Source organism: Littorina saxatilis, linkage group LG16 (assembly GCF_037325665.1).
Source record: "Littorina saxatilis isolate snail1 linkage group LG16, US_GU_Lsax_2.0, whole genome shotgun sequence".
NCBI classification, from domain to species: domain Eukaryota; kingdom Metazoa; phylum Mollusca; class Gastropoda; order Littorinimorpha; family Littorinidae; genus Littorina; species Littorina saxatilis.
This window is the reverse complement of record NC_090260.1, coordinates 45,058,436-45,085,267: the sequence shown is the minus strand read 5'-3', so window position 1 is coordinate 45,085,267 and position 26,832 is coordinate 45,058,436. Positions and strand designations below refer to the sequence as shown.

The 26,832-nt window shown below is 43.0% G+C and overlaps 1 pseudogene; it reads right to left on the bottom strand.

Moving 5' to 3' along the window:
- Positions 1-36: 36 nt before the first annotated feature.
- LOC138949741 (cyclin-H-like) lies at positions 37-24,368 on the bottom strand (annotated as a pseudogene).
- Between the last annotated feature and the right edge of the window lie 2,464 nt (positions 24,369-26,832).

Sequence of the window (26,832 nt, the reverse complement as noted above, 5' to 3'; positions counted from 1 at the left end):
ATTTGATATTTCACAAAAACAACAGAGAACAGTATCTTGGTGTTACTTCATATTTATTGAAAAGCACAAAGCAAAAAAATTCTCCACTCTCACTTCTTAACATACATTTACAACAGTTGCATTCAGATCCATTTCACTCTGAAGCCCATTCACACTTGCATGCTTGAAGCATGGTCTTTTTTTACTCCACAAAAACACTTTGACAAAAACAAACACATCCACACCTTCCTGCTAGCCTGCACACACAAACACCCAAGTTCGCATACTAATTATATACACACACATGCACACATGCTTGCGTTCCTGTTCACGCATATACACACACCATACAAAAAAGGCACCTACACACACACACACACACACACACACACACACACACACACACACACACACCTCTGTTTGATGGCTTGCACACCTTTCATACCACACCTTTACACATGAACGCACTCGCGCTCACACACACACACACACACACACACAGAAAAGCAGCAGCCCGTGGGCAGTGGTCAATAAGTAGTGTTGACGAGTCACTGTTGTGTACTCTAATGTCTTTTGCCACCTTGCCGAGTCTTTCGACATCAAGCTTGGGTATGGCAATGCTTCCTGGCTACCTTCTCCAGTGTTACTGAGCGTAATGCCCTCATGCAAACATCTGCTGAGTCGCCATAAGACAGTTGCTAGCAGAATAAGCACTGTCATTCACAGAAAATCCGCACTTTGTTGGAAGTCGTGAAGTCACTCTGGTAGCTCCCTGTCTAGGATAACTCCAGCGTAAAGCACCTCAACATCTGCTGAGTCACCACAAGACAGTTGCTAACAGAGTAAGCACCGTCATGCACAGAAAGGTCCGCACTTGGTTGGAAGTCGTGAAGTCACTCTAGTAGCTCCCTGTCCAACCGTCTCGCCTCCTGGAGAGAAAACAGAAAAGAAGAGACATTAAACTGACTTTAGAAACATCAAGAGTGGTGTAATCTATATATATACACGGCTTGTGTCTGTGTGTGTGTGTGTGTGTTCGCGATGCACGGCCAAAGTTCTCGATGCATCTGCTTCAAATTTGGTGGGCATATTCAGGTAGACCCCGGACACAACCTGGTCAATGAGAATTTTCAACACGTGCTCTCAGCGCACAGCGCTGAACCGATTTTGGTTTTTCTGTTCATCTTCCCCGATCCATTCCCAGTAACTCTTCCTTATCTTCTCCAGTGTTTTGCGCGTTTATCTCCCTTACTTTGTGTGGCGTCAATCCATATTCCCGTTACTATTTTTAGAAGGTCACTGTCCACAACGCTTTCATCCATATTCCCGTTACTATTTTTAGAAGGTCACTGTTCACAACGCTTTCTTCCCGGCAAAGCCGGGTACCCGGCGAAGCCGGCGTACGGTGCGTCACTCACCCGGCGAAGCCGGGTATTCGGCTCTACTTCTTCCCGGCGAAGTGGGTATTCATCTAGTACAAATATATATATATATTTAAACTGCATGCACAGTCATGTTGTTCCCAGACAAAGAGGACAACAGGTCAGTTGAATGAGACTGACAATATGTACAGGTCTTAATGACCTGGCTACGAAAAAAAAGTCCATCCAGAAGAGCTCGTTCATTGCAAACATATCCGACAGTTGGATAAGTCAGAATCAAAAAGAAATTTCGATTTGGAACTATTCTATCACGATATCTGAAGTCAGAATCAAAAGGAAATTTTGATTTGGAACTATTCTATCACGATATCTGAAGTCAGAATCAAAAAGAAATTTTGATTTGGAACTATTCTATCACGATATCTGAAGTCAGAATCAAAAAGAAATTTCGATTTGGAACTATTCTATCACGATATCTGAAGTCAGAATCAAAAGGAAATTTTGATTTGGAACTATTCTATCACGATATCTGAAGTCAGAATCAAAAAGAAATTTTGATTTGGAACTATTCTATCACGATATCTGAAGTCAGAATCAAAAAGAAATTTCGATTTGGAACTATTCTATCACGATATCTGAAGTCAGAATCAAAACGAAATTTTGATTTGGAACTGTTCTACATGTACCCCAAGATCTAAAGTCAGAATCAAAATGACAATCTGATCCCTTCATTAAGCATTCAATGAGAATAATTCAGACCTCATTCCGTCGCGCCCGTTTGCGACTCCTCATGTCTTCGTCATCGTCAAGCAGCTCCGCCATCTTGGCTTTGTACCTGCACAGGTGTACATGTTGTGCAGGTTAAAGTTCAGTAACACACAAGAGGAATAAGTACAGGTTAATTCAACTTTCTAAAACTCTGGTAAACCATAAGTTAGCGGTACAACAACAACAACAGCAAAAAAACGGGGTTAAAGCAACTTTTAACCAACTGAAAACAACTGAGGTAAACAAATTTTTTTTTTAAGTTAGCAGTACATGTACCTGAATTCTGTTCTGCACAAACCATCATCCCTTCACTGGCCAGGCTTTAAGATGGGACCGGACCATCCCTTCACTTGGTCACATAACCGGCACGGTTGGCCTAGTGGTAAGGCCCGTGATCGGGAGGTCGTGGGTTCGAACCCCGGCCGGGTCATACCTAAGACTTTAAAATTGGCAATCTAGTGGCTGCTCCGCCTGGCGTCTGGCATTATGGGGTTAGTGCAAGGACCGGTTGGTCCGGTGTCAGAATAATGTGACTGGGTGAGACATGAAGTCTGTGCTGCGACTTCTGTCTTGTGTGTGGCGCACGTTATGTCAAAGCAGCACCTCCCTGATATGGCCCTTCGTGGTCGGCTGGGCGTTAAGCAAACAAACAAACAAACAAACACACTTGGTCACATACCAAACATCAACATCCTTACTTCTCCCTGCGAAGTGTGGGATTTTTTTTGTCTAAGGTTTTCTGTGTAACTGTGAAAACATCAAGAAAAGTGCGAGAGCACTCCAGGTAAAATTAGTACAACTTCTTTGAAAATCAGGACTAATTTTAGAGGAGGCTTTAACAAGTCTACTGAAACTCTTAAAGCATATACAGCCTTTAAGTGCAACAGGAAAATAACCTGTAAAGTTAAACAAAAAAAACAAAAAAAACAAAAAAACAAAAAAAATGTATGTGGAGAAATGGTTTGGCATTTTTGGTTGCGTCTCAAGAAAGTTGTTTTGTACCGATCCAAAGAAAAAATGCGTAACTAAATTGAATACCCATAATGCAAAGTCACTTCCATCTGCTACAATTAACAAGAGACAACGCTTTTAATCAGCTCTGACATTAACCTCCACAACCCCCGACTTCCACCCATTTGTTGTGTTGTTTCGTTCCACTGTGAACAGGCCAGTGCTGCGGTTTGACTGTAAGGGTACATTTGGTGGCTTGCAGTTGGTCTGCAGACAGCAAGGCGCACTATGGTAGCAAATATGTGCTATGATTGAGTTCATAAGTGAAACAAATGACAGATTATAGTGCATGTCCTGCCAGGGTGAGCTGACACCATGGCTTGAGCTTCGGTGCTGTACCGTCATTGATCGGCTGGAACCGAAACTTAAGCTTTAGTCCACAGATTGCTCCGGTCCACAGCCTACTTCTCTTCGCCCTCGGTGGTTTGGGTTGAGTAGCCCGCGACTGTGGCATATCTGGCATCTCAGTTATCCGTTGAGTAATTTTGACACGGTTTGGCCTTATTGAATCAATAGAGTATAAGGGAGCTAATCCGCCAGCAGTGACTGCTGGTTTCTTATGTGTTCCTTACAATTTCTGCATTTGTGTCACAAGCTTTCCACTTGTATATATATTATGCACTATTGGAAATGGCAAAAGTATTTACAACAATGCAAAAACCATGTAAAAGATGTCTCGCTATGCAGCGGTTGGTTAATTGTCAAACTTTCTTACAATATATTTACACCAATGCAACCAATGCAATAACAGGTCAAATTGTGTTTTAACCCCAAGGGCGGTAAAAAGCCACCAACCAGCCCAGCTGGTACCGCCCCATAGCCTGACACGGACAGCCCAACAACTACAAACACCGCGCAAGCCACCAAATGTACCCTTGCCCGATGATTGCGGCATTGAACCGTCCGTTCCATTATAAAAACTGAAATTTCAGATATTATGCATTCTAATAAAGGAAGTAAATGCATTTGATGTCCATCGCCCCGCTAGTCGTATCTGTGCATCAGAAACCGAAATCAAGAGAAAATCGTCACGCATGTGCACCAGGTTAATCCCTAACTTTGTTTTAGCAATCCAATCAACGGCTGTACTGAAGGACTCAAAGATCTGACATGAAGATGAGCCCCCATCTGTACCGCAAGATCAACATTCCATGTAAATACAAATAAAGGGTCATCGTCGGGATGAAATGGCATAATTCAAAATGCTTTCTTCACATCGGTCTTAGCCATGAAAGCACCCGAACACAGCCCCCTCACCAGTCTGATGGCATCTTCAATGGAAGCATATTTTACACTTGATCTCTCGGGGTCAATTCTGTCGTTGATCGATTCCCTTTAGTCTTCTTTCTACTAACCACCAATTGGGCGACCGCCTCACCTGTGATTGTATTGACTAGGTTGGTGACCGAGCCAGACGGGGTAGGATTGCTGGTACCGGTTGTCGTTGATCCGGATGTTGAGGCAATATGCTCATGATCACCCGAAACAGCTTCTTGCAGACGCTGGTTGTCTTTCTGGAGCGAGAACATGGCCACTTGGCAGGCCTCTTACCGCTACCCCAGCCTGCGTAGCTCCGCCAATACCGCTGCCAAGGCAGTGGCGCCTTCTTTCCCTCATGTTGTGGCTGACTCAAACCCACCGGGTTGTCTCTGAGAGGCTGTCTGGTTGCTGGCCTTCAGCCGACCTGCAGCGGCTCGGGTCACTTCGGCTACCCGCCTTGACGCTGTCCTCCTGGGAGGCATATTCCTGTGCAAAAAACAAAACGGAAACCAACCAGGATATATAAGTGAAAACGGCCTTGTTTGTCACTGAGAATTACACATGAGCCTTGAATTCGTCTGCTGCTCCTTGCAGGAGTTGACAACTTCACTGTTCGGCCTGTAAAAAGTGGTTAAAATTCCATACTTTGGTTCCAGGTACAACCTCGGTTGTGAGATCAACACCAATCGCTGAAGTTGTCACCAGATTTTGGGAGTCTGAAATACAAACCAAAGAAATTGAATCAGAAAGGGACATAATCCAACAAACCCATGCTCTCTCCATGATACAAAGGCTTGTAACTATGAAAAATAGTTTGAACTTTGTTAAAATCATACCTTAGACCTGATAATAAGAAGTCATGTCTCTTCTTAGCCAAACAACAAATCATTGTCTGTTTTCAGATAAAAGGTCAAACAAATGAGGGGAGGTAAGTAGGTAACTTTTGTTTTGTTTTGTGGGTAAGTGGGCTTTTTTTCCAGAAAGACTTTTCATAGGTCAGAACTCGTTCCAGTTGTGTCCCCTGGATTTGGAAGAAGAGTATCTTCCTTTGTGAAGTATGCAAATCAAGTTTCTTTGCAGGGTCAAAATTCAAATTGAGTTTCTTTGAAAGGTCAAAATTCAAATCGAGTTTCTGTGAAGGGTCAAAATTCAAAGAGTCAGCCTGGAAACTTTTTGTTTTGTTTAAACCTACTAGACATCACTAACAACTGAGACACACAACAAAACAACATTCAGGTTACACACAGGATAGCTGATTTTCTTTTTTAGAGAGACCATTAATTTTGGGTGTTCTGAAACTCACACTTCACTGTCGGGATTGTTCTCCTGGTTGCGACCTCTCTCCAGCTTTTTCTGAATCTGTCCCACCAGCTCTCTGTTCAGGTCCTTGTCGCGTTTCAGCATGTGTTTGATTCCTGAAAAAACACCTTGCATATTGTGGTCACAGATCACCCCTTTGTCATGTTTCTGCATGTGTTTGATTCCTGAAAAACACACTTATAAAAAACATCTTGCACATTGTGATCACAGATCACCCCTTTGACGCGTTTCTGCAAGTGTTCAATTCCTGCAAAACATTCGAAATCGCAAGAAATATAGAGGAGTTATTTCCCTTCCCCAGTAGTCATGGAGCTAATGTGATTGCTGCCTCATTTGTTTGTGCGTAAGATGTCAATGGTTCTTTTTTCTGTGTTTGTTGTTGTGATTGACTTTTGGTTGATGAGTGTAATAATGGAAGGTGTGATGCTAATGTATACCCCCCCCCCCCCCCCCATTTAGGCAGCCATACTCTGTTAACAGCAAGTGGCTGGGATTCAAACTCATGCATGTCTTTATGTACAGGCTTGTGCCTTTCGACAGATCTTTATTGTTGAAGATAGGGGAAAAAGGGAGAGAACCCAAAAGTGATCCACACCAAACACAGAACAGACTCACTTTTCAGCTGGTAAATACACCGCTGCACATCCTCCAGTCCTGTCATCAGCACTTCCGTCACATATCTGAAACAAACAAAAGGTAAAGAGTTGTCATAAACGTTTGCTGAAATTTACAGCGTCAAGAAAACATATATCACAGGTGTGTCCTCTGCTGAGTGTTCTTCTATTTGTTTGTTTGTTTGTTTGTTTGCTTAACGCCCAGCCGACCACGAAGGGCCATATCAGGGCGGAACTGCTTTGACATTTAACGTGCGCCACACACAAGACAGAAGTCGCAGCACAGGCTTCATGTCTCACCCAGTCACATTATTCTGACACCGGACCAACCAGTCCTAGCACTAACCCCATAATGCCAGATGCCAGGCGGAGCAGCCACTAGATTGCCAATTTTAAAGTCTTAGGTATGACCCGGCCGGGGTTCGAACCCACGACCTCCCGATCACGGGGCGGACGCCTTACCACCAGGCCAACCATTCCGGTAGTGTTCTTCTGTAGGCAATGAACGGTTTTGTTTGATTTTCATTATTTTATTATCCCAGTGCTGGCGAATTCAGGTCGCTTTCTTCTAACGCAAAGCTTGCACCAACACTGAAGTTGCATCACCCCAGTGTGTGTGTTTAGGTGTTATCAGCCAACTTCCACTTCCGGCAGAAAGGCCGAGGTCTTTGTAGGACCCCGTGACCCAGCATAATAGACCCTTTTTTTTTTAAATATCTCGGTCACGATTTGCAAGGATTGTGGAAGCTATGCGCCCCGCTAACAAAACCTCGTACACAGAAACACATGGTCGACCAGTTAAAAGCCATGATCGCAGCCAATAACTGACTCTGATGTGTTTTATGTGTGTCGTCCTATACAATTGTTGTTATAATCGTTTACAGGCAGGCAGGATGTGCCGAAGAAAAATTTCCATTTTTATGTAATATTTTAATGGACAATAAAGTGCTGTTATTGTTATTGTTATTGTATGTTATGCAGTGTTCAATCGATATCATGACTTTTTCTTTTGAAAATTTGCACATCGGAGCCACGATTGCTGCAGCAAGCATGTCAGTTTCCCACGCTGCTGTGACCTCGACCTCAGGCAAAACACGTTGTTGGCTTACACTCGGGACAAGCGATCCAGCCTTGCTGCAACAAATCGTTAACTGCGATGGGTTGTTTTTTTTTAAGAAATGGGGTAATATTGAGTGGACACTGCATATCATCCACATCGGAGTCAGTTATTTGCTGCCGTCGTCGACCATGTGTTTCCCGTTTGACCATGTGTTTCCTGTTTGTCAGAGGTTTAGTAAGCGGGGCGCAACTCCCTTCTGCTTGTAAATCCCGACAGAATTATTTCCGGAAAACATCTATTAACAGGCCCAAGGTGAAGGCCATATGCCTTGGGGTGGGAACGTGAACTTCCTGTCAGAAGAACACAGGGAGAGAACACGTGGAAACTTCCCTGTGTCGATCCCTACACCGTGGATAATGTTATGAAAGAGCAAAGTACAGAACATCTTTAACACACGGCCAGTACCGTGTAACTGGCCTTGACACGGAACGATCCAAGGGGGGGCAATCTCAGTCATCTCAAAGAGGGAAATCCAAACGCAATCCGCTTTGTTCGATTTTATGGGCTTGGACGATAGAGAAAAATAAGAAAAGCAAAAGCTGGAGTCCAGTCTGGACGAAACTGCTATCAAGAACGCAGAATTGATTTTTTCTGAGTTATTTTTTTAGCCGTAAGCGCCATGAATTTCTCATAACTGCTGTTCACAATGCGGCCGCAGTGAAACCAACAAAGGGGCCTCACTCTGGAAGAGTTTCCTGCTCCGATAAACATGGCGCTTACGGCTAAAAAAAAAACTCAGAAAAAATCAATTCTGCGTTCTTGATAGCAGTTTCGTCCAGACTGGACTCCAGCTTTTGCTTTTCTTATTTTTCTCTATCGTTCAAGCCCATAAAATCGAACAAAGCGGATTGCGTTTGGATTTCCCTCTTTCAGATGACTGAGATTGCCCCCCCTGGATCGTTCCGTGTCAAGGCCAGTTACACGGTACTGGCCGTGTGTTCAAGATGAGTACAGAAGCCCTGAAGACCGTGGATAATGTTATGACAGATCAGAGTACAGAAGCCCTGAACACTGTGGATAATGTTATGACAGATCAGAGTACAGAAGTCCTGAACACCGTGGATAATGTTATGACAGATCAGAGTACAGAAGCCCTGAAGACCGTGGATAATGTTATGACAGATCAGAGTACAGAAGCCCTGAACACCATGGATAATGTTATGACAGATCAGAGTACAGAAGCCCTGAACACTGTGGATAATGTTATGACAGATCAGAGTACAGAAGCCCTGAACGCTGCAACCACACAGTCACCACCAGTAAACTCAGTGAAACGTTCTCACACGAAATTCTTACACGCCGAACCACGTGGGAAATAAATTTTACTTTTCCACTTTTTCTTGTCAGCTCAGAGAGAGAGAGTGCGACTGAAAAAACAACAACGTAATGACACCTTAGAGTGACGTACGAGCAACGATACTTTTCTTACTTCTTGTCTAAAAGTATTGTAAAACTTAACACTGACCGCAATCACTTCTATCTGAACTCTTCAACAACTGATATGATGCCCTTCTGGATGTATTGACTCACATACAGTACATGTCCATGTTAATCCACACATACCTGTCCAGGGTAATCCCCACATACCTGTCCATGTTAATCCCTTCCTTGCCGGCACTGTACAGTATTCCTGACAATCCAATCTGCAACAAAACATAACATCATTCAACTGTTAAAAGACAAACAGTGGTGTTGGGAAGTCTCCCTCAGTGATTATCTTCTCTTGCATTGGTTTAGCAAGAAAAAGCTAATTGTAATTCACACGTACAAACCCGCTGACTCTTTTTCTGTTATATTCTGTACAGTAGTATTTGTTTCATAACTTAGAAAATGTTGTGTCTCTGTGGTACATGCATGCGAGCACACAGCGTCACAAGATAAATATATTACAGTGGAACACCTCTTATCTTCTTCTTCTTGCGTTCGCCGTCACGCCATCAGTTTAGTCTGCGAGACGAATGACGTCGTGGCTTCCAGGTCTTGTCTGCTCCCATAGAGTTTGGTGCGGAGAGGGACTGATGCTGGCCACACTTTGTCTCTGATTGGTTTGAGGAACACCTCTTATAAGACCTCAAAAAGCCTGAGGAAAATAGGTCCCAAACAGTAGGGAGTCTTCAAAGGGAGGTAAGCTTACAGAGGTTATGAACAGAATATCCGAAAAATCCAGGTCTTAAAAAGAGGAAGTCTTGAATTGAGGAGTCTTAAAAGGGAGGTTCCACTGTATATGCACATTGACACCTTTAGCAAAACATACAAAACTAAATATCTGACTAAATGTAAAAAAAGGAAAGCAAGAAACTTGCAGAAAACCTGAAGCCAACCAACCTGAGATGGAGAGAATATCAACACAATGTCTGACAGCAGACACCTGTCGATGTATTTCTCTGCGTTCTTCCGTAGCCTCTCTGGGTTTTCTAACTCTTTGAATCTTGTCTGACACAAAATGAAATATGTTTAATATATTATGCATGCATCACAACCATTAAAGCAACAAACAAACAAAAAACACAAAAACTACTGGTACATGTATCTTCTTTTTCTTCTTCTTCGTTCATGGGCTGAAACTCCCACGTTCACTCATGTTCTTACTGGAGTTGATTTTTACGTGTATGACCGTTTTTACCCCGCCATTCAGGCAGCATGTGAGTATTTTGTGTTTCCACAACCGACCAAACTCTGACATGGATTACAGGATCTTGTCCGTACACACTTGGTCTTGTGCTTGCGTGTACACACGAAGGGGGATGAGGCTTGCATGTCTGCACATAAGTTGACCTGGGAGATCAAAAAAATCTCCACCCTTAACCCACCAGGTGGCCGCGGCTGGGATTTGAACTCACGACCTTCCGATTAGGAGGCCGATGTATTATCCACTACGACACTGCGCCTGTCATTGATATCATAATTGTTTATTCTGAAGAGAATATCCTAACATTGCTGGGTAAGTCTATGATCTATAGAGTACTTATGGTTACAACTGCAGAAATACGCCAGAGGACTTCAACCCTGAACGAACACAGTACCACAAATGGCATCTAGTGAAGCCATGAAACAACCAGTCACTGCCACCCACCAAGAAACTGTAACTTGTCCTCACAGAATGGACACATTTACAGAGTAAATCTATTTGATAACCTTTTGTGAAGGGCTCAGAGAATTTGCGTAAGTTCTCCTTGTCTTGTGACATTCAAGGCATAACATCTGTAGGGAGCCCTGATGTGTACGGTGGAGGAAGGTTAAGGATAAGATTTTATACAGTCTTGTCAGGTTAACCTCGTGGAAATTCAGGTTGCTTTCTAACTGGGGAACGACGTGAGCTGCCATACAGTATACGGCGCTACCCTTATCTTCTTCCTGCCTGAGTGTATTCATGTTTCCAAGCCCAGAGACTTTCACTGTGAACTTGGGTTGTTTGATGGAGGCATGCGTGGTGTGTGCACAGAGTTGACTCCAAGTATCAAACCCTCCTCTTTGATGGAGGCAAGCGTGGTGTGTGCACAGAGTTGACTCCAAGTATCAAACCCTCCTCTTTGATGGAGGCAAGCGTGGTGTGTGCACAAAGTTGACTCCAAGTATCAAACCCTCCTCTTTGATGGAGGCAAGCGTGGTGTGTGCACAGAGTTGACTCCAAGTATCAAACCCTCCTCTTTGATGGAGGCATGCGTGGTGTGTGCACAGAGTTGACTCCAAGTATCAAACCCTCCTCTTTGATGGAGGCAAGCGTGGTGTGTGCACAGAGTTGACTCCAAGTATCAAACCCTCCTCTTTGATGGAGGCATGCGTGGTGTGTGCACAGAGTTGACTCCAAGTATCAAACCCTCCTCTTTGATGGAGGCAAGCGTGGTGTGTGCACAGAGTTGACTCCAAGTATCAAACCCTCCTCTTTGATGGAGGCATGCGTGGTGTGTGCACAGAGTTGACTCCAAGTATCAAACCCTCCTCTTTGATGGAGGCAAGCGTGGTGTGTGCACAAAGTTGACTCCAAGTATCAAACCCTCCAACTCCAATGTCAAAGCTTGGACAGATGGGAGGTGGTTCACATCATCCTTAAAACAAGAAAGATAACTCAACAAAATTCACCTTGATGTCAATAAGTAGCCCCTCCATGGCTCCGAAAGGATTGTGAACAGTCAGGTGGTATCGTAGTTTGGACATGAGGAGGAGTTCAAAGGTCAAGATGGTGTCGGCAAACTTCTCGCGGTTGCCCTTCAGGTTGCTGACGAACTGACCAATGGGAACGTAGAACTCTTCCACCTTGTAGGACAGGTAAACCACAGTCAACCTGAAATAACACATTAGACGGGTGCGTAGCTTGGTGGTTAGGGTGTCGCCTTCCGTGTGGATAGTTCGGGGCTCGAACCCAGAGCTGCGCCAGAGCTGCGCCTGGTGGGTTAAGGGAAGGAGATGTTCTCTCTCTCTCTCTCTCTCTCTCTCTCTCTCTCTCTCTCTCTCTCTCTCTCTCTCTCTCTCTCTCTCTCTCTCTCTCTCTCTCTCTCTCTCTCTCTCTCTCTCTCTCTCTCTCTCTCTCTCTCTCTACAATACAATATCGTTAATCAAGTCTTTTCTTTCTGATCGAGTACAAGCTGTGTGCGCCAACGGCTCTATGTCTAGCATGCAGTCGATAGGTTACGGCATTCCTCAGGGATCTGTACTCGGCCCTCTTCTCTTCACCATTTACATTAATGACCTTCCCCTACACATAAGCAGTAACTGTGAACTCTTCGCTGATGATACCACTATTCACACTTCCCACTCAAATGTGAAGGTACAGTAAAACCTGCATCCAGCGGACCCTTAATTCGGCGGACACCTTTGCATAACGGACACTTCAAGTGAGGACGGATGTATTTTACACTCAAAAACACCTTAAAAGAGCGGACACCTCAAAGGCGCGGACGCGGACACTCTCTTTTGGTCCCGATTTGGTTCGTTACCTGTCAACAACGGTCCGCCATCTTGGTTCTGCAAATACAATCTCGCTGGCGATGTGAACGCGCGAGAAGCTTATTTTGTAAGCCAACGACAGCACTTGAAAGATTGATTTTTTGTATGGTGCACGCTCATTGGTCGATGCCGTGAATTGAACTCAACTCACAAACAAAAACAAGTTAGGGTTTCTACTTTCTGTACTGTGATGCATCTTCGTCTCATCCTTCGTCGATCGCGGTCTCATCATGTCAAAACGGAAATTTCTGACTTTAGAAGAAAGAGTCGATGTGATAAAGAAATTGAACGGCGAACTCTTCGAGTGGTTTTCGAGAGCTCGATCAAAGAATATTCCCGTGAATGGCTTCAGATAAGAAACCGATTGCATCTCTTTCTCTCTCTCTCGCTCAGTCGTTCTCTCTCTCTCTCTCTCTCTCTCTCTCTCTCGCTTAGTCGTTCTCTCTCTCTCTCTCGCTCGTTCTCGCTATCGCTCGTTCTCCGTTCTCTCTCTCTCTCTCTTTCTCTCGCTCAGTCGTTCTCTCTCTCTCTCTCTCTCTCTCTCTCTCTCTCTCTCTCTCTCTCTCTCTCTCTCTCTCTCTCTCTCTCTCTCTCTCTCTCTCTCTCTCTCGTTCTCCGTTCACCCTGAAATGCTGACAGCTGTCATGAACTTGAGTAGCATTCTGAAGATGTGCGTCTGAACCAAACCAGACTGATTCTGGTTTTGTACATGTACATGTTGCATGTTGAACTTGTTTTCTTTGTCACTTTCTGTATGACTACATGTAATGCACAGTTTAGAATAAAACTATTTGGCTGGGTTTTTTCTTCCCAAAAAATGTCTGCGCATTCATATTCAAAAGAAAGGACACCTTTGTACAAAGGACAGTGGCAAGGTTCCCCAAGGGTGTCCTTTGCTCGCAGGTTTTACTGTATTGTCAAAACAACTTCAAGAAAGTGTAAACGAGCTTTTAGCGTGGACCGAATTAAACCACATGGCTCTTAATCCAGACAAAACAAAAAGCATGCTTATTACCACCAGACAAAAACGCCAAAACTTAAAATCTAAACTTCCACCTTTAACGATTGATAATCACATTGTTGAAGAAGTTAATAAACACAAAGTTCTAGGTGTTATTCTTGATAATAATTTATCGTGGACTGATCACGTTACAGGAGTATGTAAAGTACTTTCCAAGAGGCTTTACTTGTTGTCCAGAATAAAACACTTCTTGAACAGGCATGCCAGGCAACTTTTCTTTAACGCTCACATTCAATCAATCATTGATTATGCGTCAACACTTTGGGATTGTGCGAGCGCAAAAACTCTGAAACCTTTATTTAGTATACATAAAAGAGCAATCAAAGTTATTTTATTACAAGTCTCGGTTTCCAACGAAGACTATAAACTTCTAAACATCCTTCCTCCTAAATCAAGACTCATGTACAATAAAGGCGTTTTGATGCATAAACTCATAATTGGAAGAGCGCCTGCACCTCTTTCTTCTCAATTCACTTCCCACAATTTAAGAGACCCTTCAAAAATGTATGCTCCTCGGCCTCGTATAGATCTTTTTAAGTCCAGCCTACTCTTTTCGGGGACTAATCTTTGGAATTCAATTCCAAGCGGTATCAGACATTCCGTCAATGCCAAGACTTTTAAAGACAGATATTTCTCATTCCTTATACATGGCACATTTGTTCTCACTTAGCCTGAACATGTTTATATTGTTGATGCCTTATTTTACCTTTTACACGTTTCAGTAGATACATGTACCTAATTAATTTTATAACATGACTTATGTAACAATGCTACATTGTTATCATTTGCAACGTAGTTGTTCCATTGATTCCTCAGTTCACAGAATTTTTCTTTCCTCGAAGTTGCACACGTTTTTGCTTAATTGATACAGTTTTCATTATGCCTTTGACAATAATATGTCATGTTCGCTTGTATGTATATTTTTGTTTGTTTTTTTAGTCTGTTAATCGTTTGCTTGTTCATTGTTTGTTTTTATTACTTCTTTAATTGATATTCCAACATTTTTTAAACGTATTATCATTAGATTAAACCCTCCCATGGGCGAGGGCTGGATGTAAAAAAGCACCTGTTTGCTTATGCCACTACCCTCGTAAATAAAGAATTTGTCATTGTCATTGTCATTGTCATTGTCTCTCTCTCTCTCTCTCTCTCTCTCTCTCTCTCTCTCTCTCTCTCTCTCTCTCTCTCTCTCTCTCTCTCTCTCTCATGATCAAATCAATATGATCAAACTCAATGGTTCTGCTGTTTGGTTTATTTTTTACCTATTCGAAATGTAAAGCTTTTAAACACTTGCTTTTGAAAGGTGAAGGGAGTCCTCCTGTGCGCTAGCATTATTTGTAACGCAGAAGGTCAACTTTTGTGCAGACCTGCTGGGGAAGGTTGTACCTTAAATTTACATTTGTGAAACTTGTATGACAATTGTGGCATATTTGCAGAAGAATTTTTTTTTATTCAGGCGCCTTCAATTAAACCTCCCTCCTACCAAATACATAAAACGCCATTAACTTCAATCTCTCTCACTCAATAGCTCTCTCTCTCTCATGGACACACAAAACTAAATTCTTGCATTTGATGTAAAAAAATAAAAAATAAAAAATAAAGAAATGTAGTTTCCATTCCCACAACCAACCCTTTATTTCCTCCCGACCCTAAACCATTTACTTAACCATTAAAAACTTTAAAAATTAAAAAAGGAACATAAAAATGAAGAAACTCCATTTGCAGACTGCAGAATGGACACTTCTCCTTATTCAAGGAGATACGCTTGGCATGAGCTCTGCCCAGTCAAAGGTCTTTGTAGAAAACAAATCACCAACCGCACTACGTAACAAAACAAAAATTACTAACCAACTTAATCGTGTGAGTTTTTTTTTTTTTATCTTACCTTGTCACCGGGAAAAAAAACCTATTTCTATTTTCTAGCCTTACATGATGTCCTTGGGATGGTAGTCCATGGGAGAGTTGTTGACCCAGAATCGCCTGAAGAACGCCAGTGAAGTACCCTGCACACACAGCAAGTCAGCCGGGATGAGCGGTACATTGGAGAATGATAAAACTACAGCCAATCCTGTCAAAATGACTACACAAGGAACCAACCCAAAGTGGTTGTTATCCATACTGTCAGGTAGTCTGACTAGAGGTGTTTTGGGGTGGTCTTTACGGGCAGGTGGTTGTAATCGAGAGGTGGTCAGCACGGCAGGACTCTTCACTATTATACTATACTACTTACTGTCAAGTATGTTTACAGTGCAAGTCCCAATAACATCTCCAAGCGCTTTACATTATTCCACTGCCAGAATAAACAAAACATAATTTAAATTAAGTAGATGTGCAACGCCAAGGCACTGCATACCCCAGCGAAAGACAAACCTCTCTCTTACTCTCTCTCTTTCTCTCTCTCAAAAACACACACACGAACGAACACACACACACACACACCACACACACACACGCACTCACTCACTCTCTCACACACGACACTTCATACACACAAAACACACCCCCATACGCACATATAGACAGACGGACATAAACACCTTTACAATCAAACACACATACACACACACACATACACTTACGCACACGCACACACACACACCCACTCTCTCTCTCTCTTTCTCTCTCTCTCTCTTTCTCTCTTATACAAACAGACACACACCCACACTGTACATACGCACGCACACTCACACACACACACACACACACACACACCCACAACGGGCACACACACACCCACCCACACACACACACACACACACATTGACTCACACAAATCTCATACACACAAAACACACACTCATACGCACATAGACCGGCACGGTTGGCCTAGTGGTAAGGCGTCCGCCCCGTGATCGGGAGGTTGTGGGTTCAAACCCCGGCCGGGTCATACCTAAGACTTTAAAATTGGCAATCTAGTGGCTGCTCCGCCTGGCGTCTGGCATTATGGGATTAGTGCTAGGACTGGTTGGTCCGGTGTCAGAATAATGTGACTGGGTGAGACATGAAGCCTGTGCTGCGACTTCTGTCTTGTGTGTGGCGCACGTTATATGTCAAAGCAGCACCGCCCTGATATGGCCCTTCGTGGTCGGCTGGGCGTTAAGCAAACAAACAAACAAATATGCACATAGATAGTCGGACACACACACCTTTACAAACAAACACATATACACACTCATACACACACAAACATACACACAAACTCATGCACACACACATTCACACACACACACACACACACACACACACACACACACTCTCTCTCAAACACACACACACACACACACACACACACACACCCCAAGTCACACACACACACATACACACACTCACTCACACGCACTCACTGAGTCACTCACTCTCTCACAAAAAACTTCATACACACAAAACACACACCCATACGCACATATGGACAGACGGACATACCCACCTTTACAAACAAACACACATACACGCACACACATACACTTATCCCCACACACACACTTACACACACACGAGTACAGACTCATGCACGCGTGCGCACACACACACACACACAAATACACACACACACACACCACACATATGCGAGCACAGACTCATGCACGCGTGCGCGCACACACACACACACACACACACACACACACACACACACACAAACAGTAACACTAACACATGTGCACAAAATGAACACAAACACACACACTGCGCGAGAGAGAAAGACTACAGGGAGGCATGACGTCATGATGCATTAATTGACGTCAAAGACTTTCGACCGTGACGTATTCTTCTTACGCGAGCTTTATCCATAGACTTGGAAACTACGGAATTTCTACCCGTCCAAAGCAGCCTTGGGTGGCGTTTGCTGAAAAAATGGGGGCGACTATTGCACCCACCGTATTTTTGTTAGTATGGTCCCAATTTTTGGTGAACTTCCATCTCCAACTGTAGCACGTAGCCGGGCACAAAGAATCCTTCTTTATCATGTATTATTCGGTATGCACATTTCTCAAGTCGATTACAGTATAGCGTTCACGGGATACCTCCAGCTTCGCTGGGATAATACTCTTCTTCTTCTTTGTTCATGGGCTTAGACTCCCACGTTCACTCGTGTTTTTAGCACGAGTGGATTTTTACGTGTATGACCGTTTTTCCCCGCCATTCAGGCAGCCATACGCCGCTTTCGGGGGAGGCATGCTGGGTATATTCGTGTTTCTTATGATAACCCACCGAACTCTGACATGGATTACAGGATCTTTTCCGTGCGCACTTGGTCTTGTGCTTGCGTGTACACATGAAGGGGGTTAAGTCACTAGCAGGTCTGCACATAAGTTAACCTGGGAGATGGGAAAAATCTCAACTCTTAACCCACCAGGCGGCAGCAACAGCGGGATTCGAACTCACGACCCCCCTAATTAGGAGGCCGACGTCTTACCACCACGCCACTGCGCCCGTCATTTAAATAATACAATGACAAAGGCATACAAATCATGGAGTAAAACAAGACCTCCCCAATTTTAAGACCACTGTTATCTCACTCCGGTGTTCTACTCATTAGCAGCACTGTTCCCAGACGCAGAGGACAGTACACTGTACTCGTCAGGTGAATGTGCATAGGTTGAAATGACATGCTGAGTCCTGGGGTGCAACATTTCAGATTTGAAAACATGAAAATACATGGAAAATACATGGAAAATACTCTGTTTCTAATTCTGAGTACATGTATGAGGAAAAGAACAAATGATTCACTCAAGAAGGAAAATGTGCCAGAGACAGAAATTGTCATTGAACTTGAAAAAATCCAAAAACAAAGAGACTGCCAACGTTCTTTAACATTCTTTCGACGCTGATGTCATATTCCCTTTCTACGTCACTCATTTCGTCATACAATCAATCATTAATTCGCTGAGCTTCCTGGCGAGCGGGCAAAATTTCGATCAAGCTAAGGTTTTTGTGACTATTTGTTTGTCTGTTCACTGTTGGGTCAATATATTTGTGATTGTAACGTATTTTGTCAATAACAACGTTCCAACAACTTACCTTTCTTGTTTTTTGATTCTGTTATTCAACTTGACTAGTGTGTTAGTTAGTTAGTTAGTTAGTTAGTTGTTGCTTTTTGGGTCCAGCGGACCATATAGGCCAAATCAGGACCCCGACTAATGTGTGGTCCTTGATCTGGTTGAACTAATTAACACAGATGAAACGGCATCAGTCATTCAGCGTATCGAGGTCTGTTGTATGTGTTTGCATACTTGACTTACTTGACTTACTTGACTTATTCCTGTGGACTCCCTGTGGAGCATAGGGCCGCATGTGTTTGCATACACGAGGAGCAATTCTTGATAATCACAAGGAGGTCTGGAGGACATGTGTTTGTTCTGTAAAAACAAGTCTTGATCGAAGGACTATGTCCGGTTAGGAATAAAAGCTGGTTATTGTGTATTGCTGTGTACATAGGAGGTAGTCAGAGTAGAATGGTGAACATATGAGCTTGCGGTGATCACCCTTTTTTGAGGATGAAACTGAAAGTCACTTGTTCATAAAATGTTTGTTTTTCTCTAAGTTGCCAGGGGAATGGTTCCGCACAACTCTCTCCTACTCTATTACATATCGTATGCATTTACATCCCTAAACCACCCGTCGTTTATCAGAGCATGCCTTGGCCGTTCAGAATAAAGGGGGTCAACCCGCTATTGCCGCGGCCCGTTGTTGCCGTGGCCCGTTATTGCCGCGGCCCTTTATTTGTTAATTTTTGTGTGTGTTAATGTTTGTGTGTTAATTTCTTTTACATTTTTTTTCATTATGTCCTTACGCAAGGAGATGGGCGACCCCCAGCGGAAGTTTTTGCCACGTCCGCAGGGATTGAAACTTCTCCTGACGATCCAATGTCTCCCTCTCTCCCTATCTCTCCCTCCCACTCTCTTCCTCCCACCCTATCTCCCTCCCCCCTCTCTTTACCTCCATCCCACTATCTCGTTTCCCTCCATCTCTCCCCTCTCTTCTCTCTCTCCCTCCCACACTTCCTCTCCCCCCTCTCTTCTTCCCTGCCTCCCTCCATCCCATCTCTACTCTCTCCCTCCCTCCCCCTCTCTCACTCCCTCCCTCCTCTCTCTCCCTCTCTCCCTCCCTCCCTCCTCTCTCTCTCCCTCCCTCCCACTATTTCTTTCCGTCCCTCCCTCTCTCCCTCTCTTTCCATTGTGTGCAAATTCGTAGTAAGCTTACTATTTTCACCGTTTTGTCATTTCTCTTGACAACACTTCTTCTTCCAAATATTTTGGTAAAACTAAGTAAGTCCGCTTGCTTAGATCTGCCCATTTTTTTTTTAGATCTGATATTGGGGGAAAACGTGGTAAAACCAAGCAAGTCCACAAAATGCCCAACAAAACCAAAACCATCCATTAGATTATTTTAAAAATCGGGTTTTAAACGTAAATTAATGCTATTTATCTTATCATCTCGGTGCGTTGCGGCAATAGCGGGTTGCGGCAATAACGGTCCGCAGCAACAACGGGTCGCGGCAATAGCGAGTTGTAACCGAATAAAGAGTAAGTCTCCAGGTGTGACAAAAAAGAGCCTAGACAATGTAGCATAGACTGACACAGTCATTAGCAGCCATATTGCCCTTCATTGGAAGTTACACATGAATTTTGGACGTCAAACGACAGACCACATTTACTTACACACACAAATGTCACACACATGCAGAACATGACAAATTACCAAGATGCATTTTGGGAAAGGCGGCTGGAACTTGTTGCAGAACTCTTTGAGGATGATCTCGTACTGCTGCAACAGAAGGCGCTCCTCTTCGTAGGTCAGGAAGTACGACGCCCGGTCTTCCTCCTGCAAAATACATTTTATATATACAATGTATCCCGTGCCGGCTTTGAGGCTAATTAGTGTTTTGCCTGGTGTAAGTTATAACTGACTAATCACTCAGTGAGTCTTTTGTTCTGTTGTTGTTCTGTTGCTTTAAATATTGTTGAATGGTATTGTTTGTTTTGTGTTCTGTTGTTGTTCTGTTGCTTTAAATATTGTTGTCTGGTATATTGTTTGGTTTGTTTTTGTTGTTGTTGTTGTTGTTCTGTTGCTTTAAATATTGTTGAATGGTATTGTTTGTTTTGTGTTTTGTTGTTGTTGTTCTGTTGCTTTAAATATTGTTGTCTGGTATGTTTGTTTAAATTTTGTGTTTTGCCCAGTTTGGTTTTGAACTATATTTCATTGTGGTCAAATTTCAGAACAGTGTCCCAAATTAACTCTCTCCGACAACAGTTGATTTGCCTTGAACATAAAATTCCTATTATATTAGGTAATCTTGAACGTTTACATTGCAAATTCAGGAACATTCTTCTGATTAAATCTAACCCTCTCAGTTTGTATTATATGAGGTAATCTGTTGAACGTTTACATTGCAAATTCAGGAACATTCTTCTGATTAAATCTAACCCTCTCAGTTTGTGTAACTTGCTCTTATTCATTCATTTATTTATTCATTTGCTAAACTTCCTGTCGAGTGGACATAAAGAGATCAATCATTATCAAGATAAGTTTTGTGTGAATATTGTCTGCTCACTTTAAAGACGGTTGGGTCGAAATATCTGTGATGTATTGTTTTGTCAATAACAAACGTTCCAACAACCTACCTTTCTTGGTTTTTTAAATTTTGCTCTTAAAAGCATAACGTGTCATTTAAACTGTCATTCACAATACCGTACCTGATGAACTGAAACGACCGGCTTTTATTTTATATGTGGTTTAGATTTTAGAAGGAAAACACTGGTGCAGAACTTCTTTTACACAAATATCAGGTAAATAAAGCCGACAATTGTGTCCGAAAGCTTTTTCTTTGACCACCAACACAAATTATGCACACTTTTGAAGATCATTATTTCCCCTTAAATAATAAATAGACCCTATCAGTATTGCAAGCCAGATCGCAAACTTCAAAGCATAGCAAAGCGTGTAAACATGGTACAACAATACACTACCAAACCACCTGGAATGCCCAACACAGCCTGCCATCTGATGATCAGATGCCCAAACTACAGCGCCATCAGCAGACCATCCTCTTCCGCCTACGGACTGGACACTGTCGACTGCGTGCCCACATGCACCGCCTTGGTCTGTCGCACACACCGAACAGCCCGTGCGAAACAGGCCCACAGACCGCGGAGCACATCCTGCAGACCTGCCCGCTCCACCAGGAAGCCAGAACAGATCACTGGCCCCAAGGTGCCACACTGCAGGAGCAACCCTGGGGCACCAAAGACTCCCTGATCCTGACCACCAGCTTTATTCAAGCTACAAAACTTGAAGTCTGACCTGAGGCCAAAAATCCTGGAACGCCGAAGAAGAAGGTACAGCAATATTCGGCGAGATCTGTGAAAGCCGAGTTTCGAAGTTTTTGCGACGTTCAAAGCATAACAAAGAGCGCGTCTCGCGGATGTATCGCGAGAGCTTCTCAGATACTGAAAAGGTAGACATTATCAATGTCAGTGGAGAATATAATATACTTTTAGGCCAGGATATAAAGGTGACTTCTAATTCTATTAAATCCACCCTCTGCCTCCCGTAAACCATCTGTTTCTGATCACTGAGGTCCCTGAGTTTTTACACACATGAGTACAAACATACTTCCAAGTTTCATTTAAACGCTTACCGCTCGGGTACATCCTGGCTGCTTTCCGTTGAGAATGAGAAATGTTCAAAATGTATTTCGTGCAGTTAGAAAAGGATGTACTATAAAGGGAATTGGAAGCCTCGTTTTGGCGCTAGACCTATAAACTTATAAAATATAAATAATAAATTAACAGCATTCACAAGACAAACATTCTTTAATCATGAAAGAATTCTGTTTTCATCAAGACAAGATCAGTACAATTCGAAGTTGAAAGTTTGAAAAAAAGGGAGCCAGGATGCAGGTCATGCAAGGTCGTGCCAGTTGAAACTTGAATGGAAAGTGTAAAGATGCAGCTCTTTTGACTTGATGGCGGGGAAGTAAGCTACCGAAAACCATGCAACTTTTTCTTTTTTTGGAATGCCATGCCAGTCGATTAAGATTTCCGAACATTTGAATTTTGATATTGTTTGTTGCTGTGCCTGTGTAGAACGAGTACATGTATTGTGCTTAAAACCATACTGCAGCGACAGTGCTAAAATCACATCTCATGAGCTGCATCGTACCATTGCATCGTGCAGACGAATTTTTTGCATTATATCGCAGTCGTTTGTTGTATTTTAGATTCAAAGGTACACAATAACGTGCTATTGCAGATACTGAGTCGCATTGAAACCACAAACTCACGACTAAATTCATCACGTCTGTAAAAAAAGGAAAGTGGGTCACAAAGGGCCACGATGGCTCAGGGGGTGAATAAACCATGAGAACTGGTGTGTGGTTTACGCATGCTAAATAGCCATTCAAACGAACTGTGTCATTTAATGCTGTCAATAGTGTTATATAGACTATTGCAACTGTGTTCCATAAAGTTAGTATTCCATCGTTTTGTAAACCTCATGTGAGGCGGAGTGGGGCTTTAAGTTTGAAAGTAATGCGCAAATTACACATATATATGTATGACACACGGCCCGCACATTAAAAATTAATAAAAAAATGGAAAATAAGATCAAGTGACACATAGCCCCCACATTAACCATTATTAAAAATGGAAAATAAGCTCAAGTGCATCTTTGTGGGCCCAACTTTTGTCGCAATTTGGTCACACATACGTGACAGTGACACACTGATCTTATTTTCCATTTTTAATGCCAGGGCCGTGCGTCACGTGCATGTGACCAAACTGCGACAAAAGTTCGGCGCAGTGCATCTTTGTGGGCCCAACTTTTGTCGCAGTTTGGTCACATGCACGTGACGCACGGCCCTGGCATTAAAAATGGAAAATAAGATCAGTGTGTCGTTGTGCGCCGAACTTTCGTCGCAGTTTGGTCACACGTACATGACGCGTGGCCCGCACATTAAACATGAATTAAAAATGGAAAATAAGATCAGTGCGTCGTTGTGCGCCGAACTTTCGTCGCAGTTTGGTACAGTGCAACCCAGTGATGGCGCCAGTATTTTTTCAAACCGGCACGCAAACTTTAATGATGCAGAAAAAAACGGTAGGCTGGTCATTGGAACCAGTAAGAGTCTAACTCAGAGTACTGGTGTTGTTTTACCAGCGAATAAACCCCGGTAGTTCTAAAAATCAACCGGTAGGTCATACCGGCAGCAAATTTTCTTCCGGTATTTTCTCATTTCAACCAGGAAAATATCGGTAATTGCTGGTTAACGCTAATACTGCAACCCGCATTTAAAGACCTCCCAATTTAAGGCCCTAGTTTTTAAGATTTTCTGTTCTATAGATTTACCCCAAGTTTAAGACTTCCTCCTTTTTAAGACCTGGTTTTCTCAGATTTTTTGAAATCGTAAAAGGGGGGTTCCACTATATGCTAGCGAGCTGACAACGAATACACAGTGTGTGCTCCGCATGTGTCTGGCGTCAGTAACAAATATTGACGCACACCTAGCGAACCACAATGCATTGGCCAAAATTGCGAATTTTTCAGTGCACGTGCATGAGTCATAGTGTGACTCTGTGACTGGCTCATTATGATTATAGACTATTAAATATAATATACAATAATGGCACGTACTGACACTGGATAGTGAGCTTTGAATTTACAACAATTAAATTCAGACCACCCCATATTTAGTTATTATCTCATTTTCACACATCTAGTAATTAAAGTTCAAGTATTGTGGAGATGCTGGTTGTGAAACTGAAAGTGGTACTGAAAAGATATTTTGCAGTTAATCTCAGGATCTGCATAGGGAGTCGGGAGTCGATACCTACCGGTACGTTTCTTCCATGAGCTTTGATAAAATTTTGATTGGCTTCTATACGTAGTTGCTTCAGCTCTGTTTTGCCAGAAAAGGTCCATCATTTCAGCTGTACGCTGGATGCGAACATCTTCCGATGCAAGTAATCCACACTCGCTCTGCTGCAATATTTACCGCATGTTGATTTCAAGAGTTACTTCCCTTGTTGAAGCGCAAGCTGTATGAGAATAACTTTTTATACTTTTCGGGATAGATCGATACAATTTTAACGTTTATTTTTGCAGTTTAGAAACAGAATATAAAGGTGTGCATGTTAACGTCCCTGTACTAATTAATAATGTGCTGTACCCGCTCACCCATCGGCTGTCTCACAAACAATTCCATAAATATTCCCAAGACCGTAGCGAATAAAATACCCGTTTGAGGATACCCCCCAAAAAACACCAGATATTTATTGCAGTGGAAATTGGCTGAACCTGCCCTGTAAATCACAAGGCGACTGCAGACCTGTGCAACCTGTGCACGAGACAAGAAAAAATACATCTTGAATTTGTAGCCAGCTCTTTTTCCCCTCATGCAATGTGACTTTCGTTTTCAAAACCGGATACGGATACCAAACCAGTATGGGTATGCTTCCCAACTGTTTATGAACGGAGATTACCGATGAGTAGACTTTTAACCTGCATATTTCGTGCAAAATGGTTTTACGATATCGACAAAACGAATGAAGATTACAAAACGAATTTGGTGTACGTGTGTGTGTGCGTGTGTCAGTGTGTGTGTGTATGTGTGCACACCCTGGTGTGTGTGTCAGTGTGGGTGTGAACGGTGTATAATATGCCGTGTGTATGTGTGTATGTGAGTGTGCGTGCGTATATATGTGCATGTGTGTGAGAGAAAGAGATACAGAGAAATGAAACACACAAGTATATATAATGTCCTTAGCTCAGCAGCCGGTTGCTTTGCCCTTCACAAAATTTGAACATTTACACATGTTTATGAAGAGCTTTTTGTGTCCAGCCCATGATTATACTGTTCCTCACTGAGTTTGTGTATCTGATTAACTTATATAGCAGTTACAACTTACAAGTACTTTTTAAATGTATGTTCCTTTTTCTCTACATTTCGAATACACATCTACCCTTTGGGATGTGTCTTTTCTTGCATTTGAGTCATTCTCCAAAGCTGGTGAATTCTTAAAACGAAATTTTTACAGAAGCAAATGTGGTTAGACCTTTCCCCCTGTCAGTTTATGTGGATACATGCAGATATGTTTGAAGAAGCACCCACAGCAAAATGAATGAACATATTTGTATTTTGATATTAAATATAGTGTAATAATGTCAGTAAATTAACAAAAATGACGTCAGAAAAATGGGAACAGGCTCGGTACATATATTGGAAGCTACGGTCCATTGCCACGAGTGTATTATGCATGATTTGTTGAAAAGTCACTTTGTGAAACGATAAAGGTTCATTCCTGTGCAATTGTTGTTATTTTCTTTGTGTTTGAGACCCCCAAAAATGAAGTTGAAAACAGCCTTACGTACGCATCGAATGTTGTCACGCTCACTTAGATTTTTCCGACCTCTGTAACCAAATGAATTTCTTTATAATTGTAACCGAGTGCCGAAACACTACGATCACCTAGGGAGGCGAAGTGCAATCAAACAGGATTGCAAATGTTAGGGCTAATTTCTTAGCCCTATAAAAACTGTTATGCAAACCCGAAGGTTTCCATGAACATACAGACAATCGGAAACCACCAGACCCCATCACAAACAGATTTCCACAATCCACGGGTGTTGACTTTTAAAGGCCAACAACTCGGGTGCAGAGTCTGCTGTGAAAGGAGCGGTAGCCTCCCCTGTCACAATCGCCCCCGTTGAATGAACTTCGTCCCGAAGTCAGTTCCGAACCGGGGGACCACTGTCCATCCCAAGTTCGCCGCAGAATGGGAACAGCACGAAAATGTTCAGTGGTCATATTATGCCATTACCTGAACATATCATACCGAGTCCCATCCCTGCTCGCAAGCGCCAGATGTAACCGATGTAACTCACACACACACACACACACAAACACGCACGCACGCACGCACGCATGCACGCACACACAGAAAACACAAACCACAGAAACACACACACGCACACACCCACACACACACACACACACACACACACACACGTTTGGGTTTGTGCGTCACTGAATAAGCAGGTCTCTCCAAACGGTGCTTGAACCGCGTCCTGTACGCATACGTACGCACGTACGCACGCACGCACACAGATACACATTTCGAAAACACACGCATGCACGCGGCGTTAACATTTCACGCACGCACGTGCAAACAGACACACAGGGACAAAAAGACACAGTGACACGCACACACACACACACACACACACACACACACACACACACACACACAAACACGCACGCACGTACTCACAGACGCGCACGCACTTACACACACAGAAAAACACACACAGAAACAAACACAGACGCACACACTATACACTCACACGCACGCACGCATGTACACACACACACGCACACAAACACACACGATTCTGGGGAGGAGGGGGTATTCGTGG